Source organism: Saccopteryx leptura, chromosome 7 (genome assembly GCF_036850995.1).
Source record: "Saccopteryx leptura isolate mSacLep1 chromosome 7, mSacLep1_pri_phased_curated, whole genome shotgun sequence".
NCBI lineage: Eukaryota > Metazoa > Chordata > Mammalia > Chiroptera > Emballonuridae > Saccopteryx > Saccopteryx leptura.
The window spans coordinates 155,529-170,748 of NC_089509.1; positions in this window are offsets into that span (position 1 = coordinate 155,529).

Here is a 15,220-nt window from a genome sequence, read left to right on the forward strand (position 1 = left end):
GCACTCAAGCTGGTGAGCTTGTGCTCATGTCAGCAACCTCGGGATTCAAACCTGAGTCCTCTGTTTTCCAGTGCGAATCTATATTCACTATGCCACCGTCTCCTTAGGTGGAACCTATTCGTTCTGAAAGAGGCATGCTCAGTCTAGAATTAGAGAGGCATTGTGTTAAATCTCTTATGATTATGCATTTTTTTTTCTTGTAGCTCTGTGCTGTATAGAAGAATTTATTTATTGAGCACAGACCAATTTAGAACTCCCTCATTAATTGAATTCACTGATATGAAGTGCTGTTCATTTCTGTTAGTGCATTTTGCCCTCAAGTGTACTGTATGCTATTATATAATTTTGCATGTAATACAGATAAGTGTGAAAGGAGGTTTACATTTGTTCATATGGAAACAACACAATTGTTCATAAATTGTAATTTCACAAATAACTGTTTGACATACTAAAAAATGTAAACTTACTTTTGTACCACCTGTGTGCCTTTACCCATTCTTTCATTTTTAATTTCTTTGTACCTTTACCACAAGTGGATTTAACGGTGGGAATACCGGGCATGTATCCTGGGCCACAACTTCTAAAGGGCCTCGCAAAGCCCAACTTGACAGATTTTTCTAATGACAAGGGGCCTAGTATTTTCTTCTGCACCCAAGGCCTCAACCAACCTTAGTCCATCTCTGTCCTCTATGTTTTAGGATTTAAGTGACTCCATGTCCTATGTAACGAATAGTCATTAAAATCTAAATGGAATGGAGTTTAGTCAAGGTTATGATATAGGGCTCCAATATTTTTTATTTACTTTTCTCACAGTATTTATTATATAATGCATATTGTTTTCATGCAACTAAAAAGATATCTCAGACAAAATATTCATATGGATGTGCAGGTATTCCTGGGCATTTTTTTTCTGTTTTGTCATTTGGTCTATTCATGTTTCATTACCATACTGTTTTAATTATTGTATCTTCATAATGGAATGCATCTCTTGTCTAGTTGTGCAAGCTTCTGTGTTTTATTTTGCTTTTTAGAATTGTCCTTGCATTGTGGGTGCTTATTGTTCTTCATTCTGTTCACTCACTGCCTGCCGTTAAGACCCTCCCTCAGCCCAGGCTCATGACAATCCAAAGTGTCTGCATACACTGCAATTGTCCCAACCTGGGTGAGAAACACATGTTCAAAGATTATTCTGGAACCGGAATGATTAGCCTGGGAATGTAGAAACCCGACCCCATTTATGCAGTGAGTTAACCTCTGAGGATTGAGGAGTAATATAGAGTTATACACCAATGAATACGTAGATTCATCATGTTTTCTGTGTTTTTCTTCAAGTCTCATTGTATTGTGATGGAGAAAATATTTCCTCACATTCTAGAGTTTACAGCAGGACATATTGAATGAGTCAGCTCTGGAATGACCATCTTTTCTGTTAGGTTGAATGGGAAACCTCCCCTTCAACTTCCCTAATGGCCAGGTAAGATAGGGAGCAAGAAACAGTTGGAGGGGCTCTGAGGAAGCTCGGTTTCCGCATGTAGCCTGCTATGAGCAGGCAGTTATTTGTTCCAGGAAAGCCAAAGCACCAAGTGACTTTCAATTCTCATCCTGAGGAAAAAAAGGGTGATACCAAGCATACATGACTAAAGGCCTCAAGTACACGATGCTTGGCCCTGCTGGAGCTTTCTGCAGGTCAGGATACAGACAGCAGATGATTTGGTGTTATGTCTCAGAAAGGGAAAGAAAACTCTAATTAGTTTTTCAAAACTAAATAATAAAATAAGACACTGGATTCTGCTTGTTAGTTTCTCATGCATAATGTTATGTTTCTGCTTAATAAATTGACTAACTAATTTTTCCAAGGCACCTCAGTCCTGCAGAGATTGGGTCCTCCACTTGCAGTATTGTTGCTGCCTCATTACTTTGTGGCTCCTTTACATGAAACCCAAAAAACAAAAACAAATGGCAACTGAACAGGGGACATGAGGAGAAAATAAGCTTTCAAGACTGCTCTTGGTTTTCAGCCCAAGGGAACCAGAGGGATTCTTGGGGACAGGTAAGTCCCTACTCTGGGACAGTGGAGCAATGAAAAATTTTCCATCAAGTGACTATGAGCCTATGCCTATTTGCAGTTTGCTGGCCAAGAAACATTGGAGAAGCAACTACCAATTGATGCTTCCTGCTCCTCCCCACCCTTCTCTGTCTTCTCTTTCTAAACTTAATAAATAAATTTTTAAAAATTAATTAATTTTTTAAAATGCATAAGTTTTAAAAGTTAATCTTTACAGGGACCCCAGTAAGGCCATATGAATTACTGCTACATCTTGAGAATCTCAAATTAGATGCCAGGAAGTAGTTTAGGTAAAACAGCCCAGTAGCCTGTGGGTCAGACCCCTCTGTGCCATAGCTGCTTTGCTTCTAGAGAAGGTCAAGAGCAAGTCATAATAATGGTGGAGGTTATGGGCACTGAGTCCTTCTGCCCTTTTCCTACCAATGCCTCCCCTTTTCAGGTGGCCCCTCAGTGTCCCTTCTCAGACTGTTGTTTACAGAAAACGAAGAGATTGTGAGATGCAAGGACTGGGACGGTGTCCCTGGCTAAGCCTGGGCTTCCAGGTGCTTGGCCAGATAAGTTTATTATTGGCTTGGACTTCAGCTGAAAATGGCAAAAAAAAAGTGCAGGGGGGCCATCCTGAGCTCCAGGGTCTCACATGCTATGTGGTGGTGGCTGCAGAGAGAAGGGAATTGATAGGAATGATGTATGAGACATGGGTCAAAATAGCAAAGAGGGAAAGTGCTGGTCACACGTTTGGCAGGAGCTAATGAGCACCACTTTCCTGAATCTTCACAGCCACCTGAGCGGGAGTAGTTCTCCCCATTTGCCAGAGGAGGAGACTGAGTTTTCATTTCCTTGCTTGTAGATGTTGGAGCCAGAAGTCAGCCCTCAAGTTAATTCTGAGCCTGTAGAAAGCTTCTGTCAGGTGAAGCCTCAAAGGAAGAGCACATGGGAAGAAGCAGACCAGTGCTCTGGACTGAAGAACAGATTTTAAAATGCCATCAGACAGGGAAGGGGTAGAAGTGGGGAGGGCACTCTTAAAGGGATCTGTTGTTGGTTCAGCACCTGGGAAGTGCTAGGCCACCTACTCACTCCCCTCCTATTCTATCCTATTCCATTTCTTGCCTAATTTTCACCACAACTCCACCTTGGTTGAGTGCTTTACAAGCTGGACCATTAGCTTACATGCAGGTGTTCTTTAAAAAAAAAAACCAGTATGCAAAAATTGCAAGGACTACTTTTATAGCTGTATGTGTCCAGGATACCGTGTGTGTGCACTATTCTAGCCCATCTTGGACCATTGTTTCTAGGTTTTGAATTAGGTTAGAATCAGACTTTAGTTCAAATACTTGTGTAATGCAGATAACAATCTTTCCTGTCTCAATTGGCAAATTGGAACATAAAGTGAGGTGAGGCATGTAAGGCTTTTAAAGTAGGAAAAATAGCATGTCTGAATTCTCAGTGGTGAGGTTCAGTATATCAGTTTCTCGGAAGGCAGAGCTGGAACATAAGTCTCAGTTCTTCAGCAATGCATGTTCTCAGCTATAAAACTGAGAACACTTACAAGTTATGAAACAAAGACCTTGGGAGGTTCTCTGTGACCAAAAGAACCTAGCTTGTAAGTGGTGACCCAGGCTGATAAATTCTGATGCGCAAAGCCTAGGAGGTTTCTCAATCTGGACTGCTGCCATGGCACAAGGAAAAGGGCATGATAGGAAAAGGGTCACTTTCTACTAAACATTTAGAAATAGTGTTGATGCCCCCGACTGTCAAGAGCAAAGAACACTCTTCTGGTGTTGTCACCACAACAGACTAGATTATTATTTTATTGTGTAATTACCTCAGGTTTTCCCTAGTAATTTTTTCCCCCAAAAGACAATGGCTTGCTCTCACCAGAATGCTCAGTCGTTAGAGCATCACACTTATCCACTAATGTCATAGGTTTGGTCTCGGTCAAGGCACATGCAGAAACAGGTTGATATATCTGTCTATCTCTCTGTCTGTTTTCCCCCTCATTTTTTCTCTAACATTAATAATTAAATAAAAGAAAAAATGACAATGGCTTTTTTATTGTTGTTTTTGCAACTTAAATTGCAATTGCGTAGAGGAAGGAATTATGTTTTTCAAAATCCCACCCCAAGAGGAAATAAGTGGTAAGCTCTAAAGTAGCATATTTCACCATGTATAAGATGCCTCCCTGTATAAAACACACCTTCTTTTTGGGGCACAAAATTTGAGAAAATGATAACAAATGAGAATAAACAGGAAATGCAAGTAAAAAAATACTTCAACCACTGTATAAGGCACACCCAGTTTTCAAACCCCACATTTTTCAAAAAAGATGACTCTTATACATGGGCAAATATGGTATACACCCTCCAGATGTCTCTGTGAACATTACATTTTCTTCTTTTTTTTTACAGAGACAGGGAGAGAGTCAGAGAGAGGGATAGGTAGAGACAAATAGACAGGAATGGAGAGATTTTTTTATTATGTGCCAGGTCACAGATCAATCAGCATTTTTTCATTTTGACACCTTAGTTTTTCATTGACGGCTCTCTCATATGTGCTTTGACCAGGGGGCTACGGCAGATCGAGTGACCCTTTGCTTGAGCCAGCGACCTTGGTATCAAGCTTGGGAGCTTTGCTCAAACCAGAGGAGCCCACGCTCAAGCTGGCAACATTGGGATCTCAAAACTGGGTTCTCTGCATTCCAGTCAAATGCTCTATCCACTGCAGCACCACCTGCTCAGGCTGTGAACATTTTTTTCTTTTACTTTCTCTGGATTTTATTTAGTATCCTGTTTCTTAGTATGTGTGGAAAGGCTGTGTATTTTAAGTTTTCTCCCCCTAATATGTATTCATTTCTACATTTTTCCATAGGTTTTCCTATGTAGTTTTTATTTTCATTAATTATAAAGTATTTTGGAACTTGAATTGTGATTTGAACGGGGGTTATTTAGGAGTGAATTTTTAACTTAAAAAAGGAAGGGTTTTTTAGTTAGTTTCTATTATACAGATTACTGGAGTAAGTGTAATGACGGGAAGAAACATGCGTTATATCATTACAAAGGTTTGAGGTAGTTGAAACTTGCTTGAAAGAACATACTGGATTTTATGTGGTAAATGTTTTCCAAGTGCGCTTCTCTGCTGCTACCTCTTGTGCACCTTGGAAATAACACTCAGAGCAGTTCACCTGAAAAAATACAGCAGTTGGGTGTTGTGTGTTATCTATCAATGTTGAATCCAAGGCTATCTAGAAGATACTTTTATAACCTGTAAATATAAGGAATTTCTAGTTCCTGTTTGCTACTTGTTTTGACGTTAACTGTAGTGAAAGCAAGAGACATACTCGACATCATTTCAATCCCCTGAAGTTTGCTGGAACTTGCTGCATAGCACATACAATAATGGTCTCTGTTACATGTTCTTCTCTGCTGCCACCTTGTGTGCATCTTGGAAATCATGCCTCAGTACAGGTCCAAATGAAAGGTTTGGTAGAGAAAATTGTCTACAAACGTTGATTCTAATTTGCCGTTTCTGTAAAGTTTTTGTGTATCCTTAGTGGTTTGCTTCTGGGAATCTATCGGTTCATCTTGTTTTTCTTCTTTCCTTCCAGCAATGCTTTCATAAAGCCTTTGAAAGTGCCCATCATATACCAGGCCCTGTGCTAGAAACTCATGTCCCTGCACTTAATGACTTCCCATACTACTATTTTTACTTCTGTCTTTTGAACTTCTTTTATTTACATCTTCTTAATGTATTGTAGAATATAATGTGATTTGATTTGACAAGTATATTGAAGTTTAACAGCTTTTTTATTTTTAAAACTGTATTCTTATTCCAGCAGTGTAAGAAAAAATGATTAGAAAACAAAAAAACAAATTTTCATACAGAGATATCTACTGTTAATATAATGACACTTTTTTCCATATTCTCTGTGTAACTATCATATTTCTCTATCTAAATACCCTCAGGTACATTGGGTGTGTGTACATCTATGTGCATAGATATGCATTGCACATGAGCATATATCTCTTTGTCCACAATGTCTGTCATTTGTGGATACCTGTGTCTGTATGCAAATGACTATTTATTCATTCAATAAACACTTATTGTATTTCTATTATGTGCCTGACACTGTGCTTGACACTGATTGCCTATAGTAAATGAGACAGACTCACTTTCTGTCTTTATGAATACTACACTGTCATGGGGTAGACAGATGAAAAAATATATACATGAATAAAATAATTATAAGTTGTGACAAGCACTGCATTTGATAGTGCAATGACTTTGGTCCCAGTTTTGATTGATCGTGGTGAAGTTCAGTATATTAGTTTCTCAGTAGGCAGAGCTGAGACGTAAGTCTCAGTTCTTCAACAATGCGTGTTCTCAGCTATAAAACTGAGAACATTTACAAGTTATGAAACAAAGACCTTGGGAGGTTTTCTGTGACCAAAAGTACCTAGCTTGTAAGTGGTGACCCAGGCTCAGATAAATTCTGATGTGCAAAGCTCAGGAGGTCTCTCAGTCTGGACTGCTGCCACGGCACAAGAAAAAGGGCATGTTAGGAAAAAGGTCACTTTTTGCTAAACAATTAGAAATAGTGTTTATGCCCCTGACTGTCAAGAGCAAAGAAAACTTTTCTGGTGTTGCACCACAGCAGACTACATTATTATTTTATTTTTTAATTACCTCAGGTTTTCTCTAGTAATTTTTTCCCCTGAAAGAAAATGGCTTGCTCTGGCCAGAGAGCTCAGTAGTTAGAGCATCACATTTATACACTAATGTCATCGGTTTGGTCTTGGGTCAAGGCACATGCAGAAACAGATTGATATTTCTGTCTATCTGTCTGTCTGTTTCCCCCCTATCTTTTTCTATAACATTAATAATTAAATAAAAAAAATGACAATGGCTTTTTTATTCTTGATTTTGCAGCTTAAATTGCATAGAGAAATGAATTATGTTTTTCAATATCTCACCCCAAAAGGAAATAAGTGCTAAGATTGTAAAGAACCATATTTCTCCATGTATAAGATCCCATTCTGTATTAGACGCGCCTTAATTTTGGGGCACCAAATTTTAGAAAATGATAACAAATGCGAATAAACAGGAAATGCAAGTAAAATATACTACAACCACTTTATAAGACACACCCAGTTTTCAAACCCCACATTTGTCAAAAAGGATGTGTCTTATACATAAGGAAATATGGTATACATTCTCCAAATGTCTATGTGAACATTGCTTTTTTTCTTTTTCTTTTCATTTACAGAGACAGGAAGAATGTCAGAGAGAGAGATAGATAAGGACAGACAGGCAGAAATGGAGAGATTTTTTTTTATTATGTGCCAGGTCACAGATCAATCATCAGTTTTTTGTTGTGACACCCTAGTTATTCATCGACTGTTCTCTCATATGTGCCTTGACCAGGGGGCTAGAGCTGACCGATTGACCTTTTGCTCGAGCCAGCAACCTTGCACTCAAGCCTCTGAGCTCTGCTCAAACCATATGAGCCCACGCTAAAGCTGGCAACCTGGGAATTTCAAACCTGGGTCCTCCGCATTTCAGTCAAATGTTCTATCCACTGTGCCACCGCGTGCTCAGTCTGTGAACGTTTTTTTCTTTTACTTTCTCTGGATTTTATTTAGTATCCTGTTTCTTAGTATGTGTGGAAAGGCTGTGTATTTTCAGTTTTTTTCCCCTAAAATGTATTCATCCCTACATTTTTCCATAGGTGTTCTTATGTAGTTTTTTATTTCTATTAATTTTAAAGTATTGCCTGACCTGTTGTGGCGCAGTTGATAAAGCGTCGACCTGGAATGCTGAGGTCGCCGGTTCAAAACCCTGGGATGACCTGATCAAGGCACATATGGAAGTTGATGCTTCTTGCTCCTACCTCTTCTCTCTCTCTCTCTCTCTCTCTCTCTCTCTCTCTCTCCTCTGCTCCTTCACTCCACGCTAAAATGAAAAAGTAAGTCTTAAAAAAGCATTTTAAAGTATTTTGGAACTTGAATTGTGATTTTGAAAGGGGGTTATTTAGGAGTGAATATCTTAACTTAAAAAAGAAAGGGTTTTTGGCCCTGGCCGGTTGGCTCAGCGGTAGAGCATCAGCCTGGCATGTGGGGGACCCGGGTTCGATTCCCGGCCAGGGCACATAGGAGAAGCGCCCATTTGCTTCTCCACCCCTCCCCCTCTCCTTCCTCTCTCTCTCTTCCCCTTCCGCAGCAAGGCTCTATTGGAGCAAAGATGGCACGGGCGCTGGGGATGGCTCCTTGGCCTCTGCCCCAGGCACTAGAGTGGCTCTGGTCGCAGATCATCGCCCCCTGGTGGGCAGAGCGTCGCCCCTGGTGGGCAGAGCTTCGCCCCTAGTGGGCATGCCGGGTGGATCCCGGTCGGGCGCATGCGGGAGTCTGTCTGACTGTCTCTCCCCGTTTCCAGCTTCAGAAAAATACAAAAAAAAAAAAAAGGTTTTTTTAGTTAGTTTCTATTACTGATTACTAGAGTAAGTGTAATGACAACAAGAAATATGCTTTATATCATTTCAAAGGTTGGAGGTAGTTGAAACTTGCTTGAAAGAACATACAGGATTGTCTGTGGTAAATATTTTCCAAGTGCGCTTCTCTGCTGCTACCTCTTGTGCACCTTGGAAATAACAGCTCAGACCAGTTCACCTGGAAAAATACAGCATATCGGTGTTGTGCATTATCTATCAATGTTGAATCCAAGGCTATCTAGAAGATACTTTTATAACTTGTAAATATAAGGAATTTCTAGTTCCTGTTTGCTACTTGTTTCGACATTAACTGTAGTGAAAGCATGAGACATACTCGACATCATTTCAATCCCCTGAAGTTTGCTGGAACTTGCTCTATAGCACATACAATAATGCTCTCTGTTACATGTGCTTCTCTGCTGACACCCTGTGTGCATCTTGGGAATCACGCCTCAGTACAGGTCCAAAGAAAAGGTTTGGTAGAGAGGATTGTCTAAAAACGTTCATTTCAACTTCCCGTTTCTGTAAAGCTTTTGTGTATCTTTAGTGGTTTGTTTTCTGGGGCTCTATCGGTTCATCTTGTTTCCTTCTCTCCTTTCAGCCATGCTTTCATAAATCCTTTGAAAGTGCCCATGATAAACCAGGCACTGTGCTAAAAACTCATGTCCCTGCACTCAATGACTTTCCATTTTACTATTTTTCCTTCTGTCTTTTGAACTTCTTTTATTGAAATCTTCCTAAATTATTGTACAATATGATGTGCTTTGATTTGACAAGGACATTGAATTTTAACAACTTTTTTATTATAAAAAGTGTATTTTTATTGAAGAAGTGCAAGAGAAAATGATAAGAAAAATAAAACAACAAATTTTCATACAAAGATATCTACTGTTAATATTATGACATTTTTTTCCATATTCTCTGTGTAACTATCATATTTCTCTATCTATATATACTCAGGTACATTGGGTGTGTGTACATCTCGGTGCATAGATATTGCATATATCTCTTTGTCCACAATGTCTGTCATTTGTGGATATCTGTGTATGTATGCAACTGACTATTTATTCATTCATTCAATAAACACTTATTGTATTTCTTTTCTGTGCCTGGCAGTGTGCTTGACACTGGTTGCCTATAGTAAATGAGACAAACTATCTGTCTTTATGAATACTACACTGTCATAGGGTGGACAAATGAAGGAAAAATATACATAAATAAAATAATTATAACTTGTTACAAGCACTAGATTTTGTAGTGCAATGACTTTGGTCCCAGTTTTGATTGATCGTGGCAAGGTTCAGTATGTCAGTTTCTTGGAAGGCAGAGCTGGGACATAAGTCTCGGTTCTTCAGCAATGCGTGTTCTCAGCTATAAAACTGAAAACATTTACAAGTTATGAAACAAAGACCCTGGGAGGTTTTCTGTGACCAAAAGAACCTAGCTTGTAAGTGGTGACCCAGGCTGATAAATTCTAATGTGCAAAGCTTAGGAGGTTTCTCAATCTGGACTGCTGCCACGGCACAAGAGAAAGCACATGATATGAAAAAGGTCACTTTCTGCTAAACAATTAGAAATAGTGTTGATGCCCCCGACTGTCAAGAGCAAAGAACACTCTTCTGGTGTTTTCACCACAGCAGTCTAGATTATTATTTTATTTTTTAATTACCTCAGGTTTTCTCTAGAAATTTTAGTAATTTTTTCCCCAAAAAAACAATGGCTTGCTCTCGACAGAGAGCTCAGTAGTTAGAGCATCACACTTATCCACTAATGTCATAGGTTTGGTCTCGGTCAAGGCACATGCAGAAACAGGTTGATATTTCTGTCTATCTGTCTGTCTGTTTTCCCCCTCATTTTTTCTCTAACATTAATAATTAAATAAAAGAAAAAAATGACAATGGCTTTTTTATTGTTGTTTTTGCAACTTAAATTGCAACTGCATATAGGAAGGAATTATGTTTTTCAAAATTTCACCCCAAGAGGAAATAAGTGGTAAGGTCTAAAGTAACATATTTCACCATGTATAAGATGCCTCCCTGTATAAGACGCACCTTCATTTTGGGGCACAAAATTTGAGAAAATAATAACAAATGAGAATTAACAGGAATTGCAAGTAAAAAATACTTCAACCACTGTATAAGGTGCACCCAGTTTTCAAACCCCACATTTTTCAAAAAAGATGACTCTTATACATGGGCAAATATGGTATACACCCTCCAGATGTCTCTGTGAACATTACTTTATTCTTCTTTTTTTTTTTTTTTACAGAGACAGGGAGAGAGTCAGAGAGAGGGATAGAAAAGGACAAACAGACAGGAATGGAGAGATTTTTTTATTATGTGCCAGTTCACAGATCAATCAGCATTTTTTTGTTTTGACACGTTAGTTTTTCATTGATTGCTCTCTCATATGTGCTTTGACCATGGGGCTACGGCAAATCAAGTGACCCCTTGCTCGAGCCAGCGACCTTGGTCTCAAGTTGAGGAACTTTGCTCAAACCAGAGGAGCCCACGCTCAAGCTGGCAACATTGGGATCTCAAAACTGGGTTCTCTGCATTCCAGTCAAATGCTCTATCCACTGCGGCACCACCTGCTCAGGCTGTGAACATTTTTTTCTTTTACTTTCTCTGGATTTATTTAGTATCCTGTCTCTTAGTATGTGTGGAAAGGCTGTGTATTTTAAGTTTTTTTCCCCTAATATGTATTCATTTCTACATTTTTCCATAGGTTTCTTGTGTAGTTTTTATTTCCATTAATTATAATGTATTTTGAAACTTGAATTGTGATTTGAACGGGGGTTATTTAGGAGTGAATTTTTAACTTAAAAAAGGAAGGGTTTTTTAGTTAGTTTCTATTATACAGATTACTGGAGTAAGTGTAATGACGGGAAGAAACATGCGTTATATCATTACAAAGGTTTGAGGTAGTTGAAACTTGCTTGAAAGAACATACTGGATTTTATGTGGTAAATGTTTTCCAAGTGCGCTTCTCTGCTGCTACCTCTTGTGCACCTTGGAAATAACACTCAGAGCAGTTCACCTGAAAAAATACAGCAGTTGGGTGTTGTGTGTTATCTATCAATGTTGAATCCAAGGCTATCTAGAAGATACTTTTATAACTTGTAAATATAAGGAATTTCTAGTTCCTGTTTGCTACTTGTTTTGACGTTAACTGTAGTGAAAGCAAGAGACATACTCGACATCATTTTAATCCCCTGAAGTTTGCTAGAACTTGCTGCATAGCACATACAGTAATGGTCTCTGTTACATGTTCTTCTCTGCTGCCACCTCGTGTGCATCTTGGGAATCACACTTCAGTACAGGTCCAAAGGAAAGGTTTGGTAGAGAGGATTGTCTACAAACGTTGATTCTAATTTGCCGTTTCTGTAAAGTTTTTGTGTATCCTTAGTGGTTTGCTTCTGGGAATCTATCGGTTCATCTTGTTTTTCTTCTTTCCTTCCAGCCATGCATTCATAAAGCCTTTGAAAGTGCCCATCATATACCAGGCCCTGTGCTAGGAACTCATGTCTCTGCACTCAATGACTTCCCATACTACTATTTTTACTTCTGCCTTTGAACTTTTTTTATTTACATCTTCTTAATGTATTGTAGAATATAATGTGATTTGATTTGACAAGTATATTGAAGTTTAACAGCTTTTTTATTTTTAAAACTGTATTCTTATTCCAGCAGTGTAAGAAAAAATGATTAGAAAACAAAATATCAAATTTTCATACAGAGATATCTACTGTCAATATTATGACACTTTTTTCCATATTCTCTGTGTAACTATCATATTTCCCTATCTATATACACTCAGGTACATTGGATGTGTATATATCTATGTGCATAGATATGCATAGCACATGAGCATATTTCTCTTTGTACACAGTGTCTGTCATTTGTGGATATCTGTGTATGTATGCAAATGACTATTTATTCATTCAATAAACACTTATTGTATTTCTTTTATGTGCCTGGTACTGTGCTTGACACGGGTTGCCTATAGTAAATTAGACAGAATCACTTTCTGTCTTTATGAATACTACACTGTCATGGGGTAGACAGATGAAGGAAAAATATACATGAATAAAATAATTATAAGTTGTGACAAGTACTGGATTTGGTAGTGCAATGACTTTGGTCCTAGTTTTGATTGATAGTGGTGAGGTTCAGTATCAGTTTCTTGGAAGGCAGAGCTGAGACGTAAGTCTCGGTTCTTCAACCATGCGTGTTCTCAGCTATAAAACTGAGAACATTTACAAGTTATGAAACAAAGACCCTGGGAGGTTTTCTGTGACCAAAAGTACCTAGCTTGTAAGTGGTGACTCAGGCTCAGATAAATTCTGATGTGCAAAGCTTAGGAGGTCACTTTTTGCCTAACAATTAGAAATAGTGTTTATGCCCCTGACTGTCAAGAGCAAAGAAAACTTTTCTGGTGTTGCACCACAGCAGACTACATTATTATTTTATTTTTTAATTACCTCAGGTTTCCTCTAGTAATTTTTTCCCCAGAAAGACAATGGCTTGCTCTGGACAGAGGGCTCAGTAGTTAGAGCATCACACTTATACACTAATGTCATCGGTTTGGTCTTGGGTCAAGGCACATGCAGAAACAGATTGATATTTCTGTCTATCTGTCTGTCTGTTTCCCCCCTATTTTCTTCTATAACATTAAAAATTAAATAAAAGAAAAAATGACAATGGCTTTTTATTGTTGATTTTGCAGCTTAAATTGCATAGAGGAATAAATAATGTTTTTCAAAATCTCACCCCAAAAGGAAATAAGTGCTAAGATTGTAAAGAACCATATTTCCCCATGTATAAGATCCCATTCTGTATAAGACGCACCTTAATTTTGAGGCACAAAATTTGAGAAAATGATAACAAATGTGAATAAACGGAAAATGCAAGTCAAATATACTACAACCACTCTATATGACGCACCCAGTTTTCAAACCCCACATTTGTCCAAAAAGATGTGTCTTATACATAACGAAATATGGTATACATTCTCCAAATATCTCTGTGACCATTTCTTTTTTTTCTATTTCTTTTCATTTTACAGAGACAGGGAGAGTGTCAGAGAGAGGGATAGATAAGGACAGACAGACAGAAATGGAGAGATTTTTTTTTATTATGTGCCAGGTCACAGATCAATCATCAGTTTTTTGTTGTGACACCTTAGTTATTCATCGACTGTTCTCTCATATGTGCCTTGACCAGGGGGTTAGAGCTGACCGATTGACCCCTTACTCAAGCCAGCGACCTTGGACTCAAGCCTGTGAGCTCTGCTCAAACCATATGAGCCCACGCTAAAGCTGGCGACCTGGGAATTTCAAACCTGGGTCCTCCGCATTTCAGTCAAATGTTCTATCCACTGTGCCACCACGTGCTCAGTCTGTGAATGTTTTTTTCTTTTACTTTCTCTGGATTTTATTTAGTATCCTGTTTCTTAGTATGTGTGGAAAGGCTGTGTATTTTTAGTTTTTTTTCCCCTAAAATGTATTCATCCCTACATTTTTCCATAGGTGTTCCTATGTAGTTTTTTATTTCCATTAATTTTAAAGTATTGCCTGACCTGTTGTGGCGCAGTTGATAAAGCGTCGACCTGGAATGTTGAGTTCGCCGGTTCAAAACCCTGGGATAACCTGGTCAAGGCACATATGGGAGTTGATGCTTCCTGCTCCTCCTCTCTACTCTCTCTCTCTCTCTCTCTCCTCCTTCGCTCCACACTAAAATGAATAAATAAAGTCTTAAAAGAATATTTTAAAGGATTTTGGAACTTGAATTGTGATTTTGAAAGGGGGTTATTTAGGAGTGAATTTCTTAACTTAAAAAAGGAAGGGTTTTTTAGTTAGTTTCTATTACTGATTACTAGAGTAAGTGTAATGACAACAAGAAACATGCTTTATATTATTTCAAAGCTTTGAGGTAGTTGAAATTTCTTGAAAGATCATACAGGATTGTCTGTGGTAAATGTTTTCCAAGTGTGCTTCTCTGCTGCCACCTCTTGGGCACCTTGGAAATAACAGCTCAGACCAGTTCACCTGGAAAAATACAGCATTTGGGTGTTGTGCATTACCTATCAATGTTGAATCCAAGGTTATCTAGAAGATACTTTTATAACTTGTAAATATAAGGAATTTCTAGTTACCGTTTGCTACTTGTTTCAATGTTAACTGTAGTGAAAGCATGAGACAGTCTTGACATCATTTCAATCCCCTGAAGTTTGCTGGAACTTGCTCCATAGCACATACAATAATGGTCTCTGTTACATGTGCTTCTCTGCTGCCACCTCATGTGCATCTTGGGAATCATGCCTCAGTACAGGTCCAAAGAAAAGCTTTGGTAGAGAGGATTGTCTACAAACAAAATATTTGGTAGAGAGGTATGGCCATAGACAAAACTGAGTCATATTTCAATGACTAATGTTGCTGTTCTTGAAAACAGAAAATGTGTAAGTCTTAAATACTACAGTGAATTTGCCACCAAATATACACAAGAGTGACACTATCTCAGACACCTTGAAACTCATGTTGGCAGAAACCCGCGTATAAAGAATAAGTAAATGAGCCTTGTAATAAAGCATTGTGAATTGAGCTTAAAGATATTATGTTTAGAAGTATTAACTGATATACATGTTCTTTGGAAGAGAAAACTAACAGTTATTTG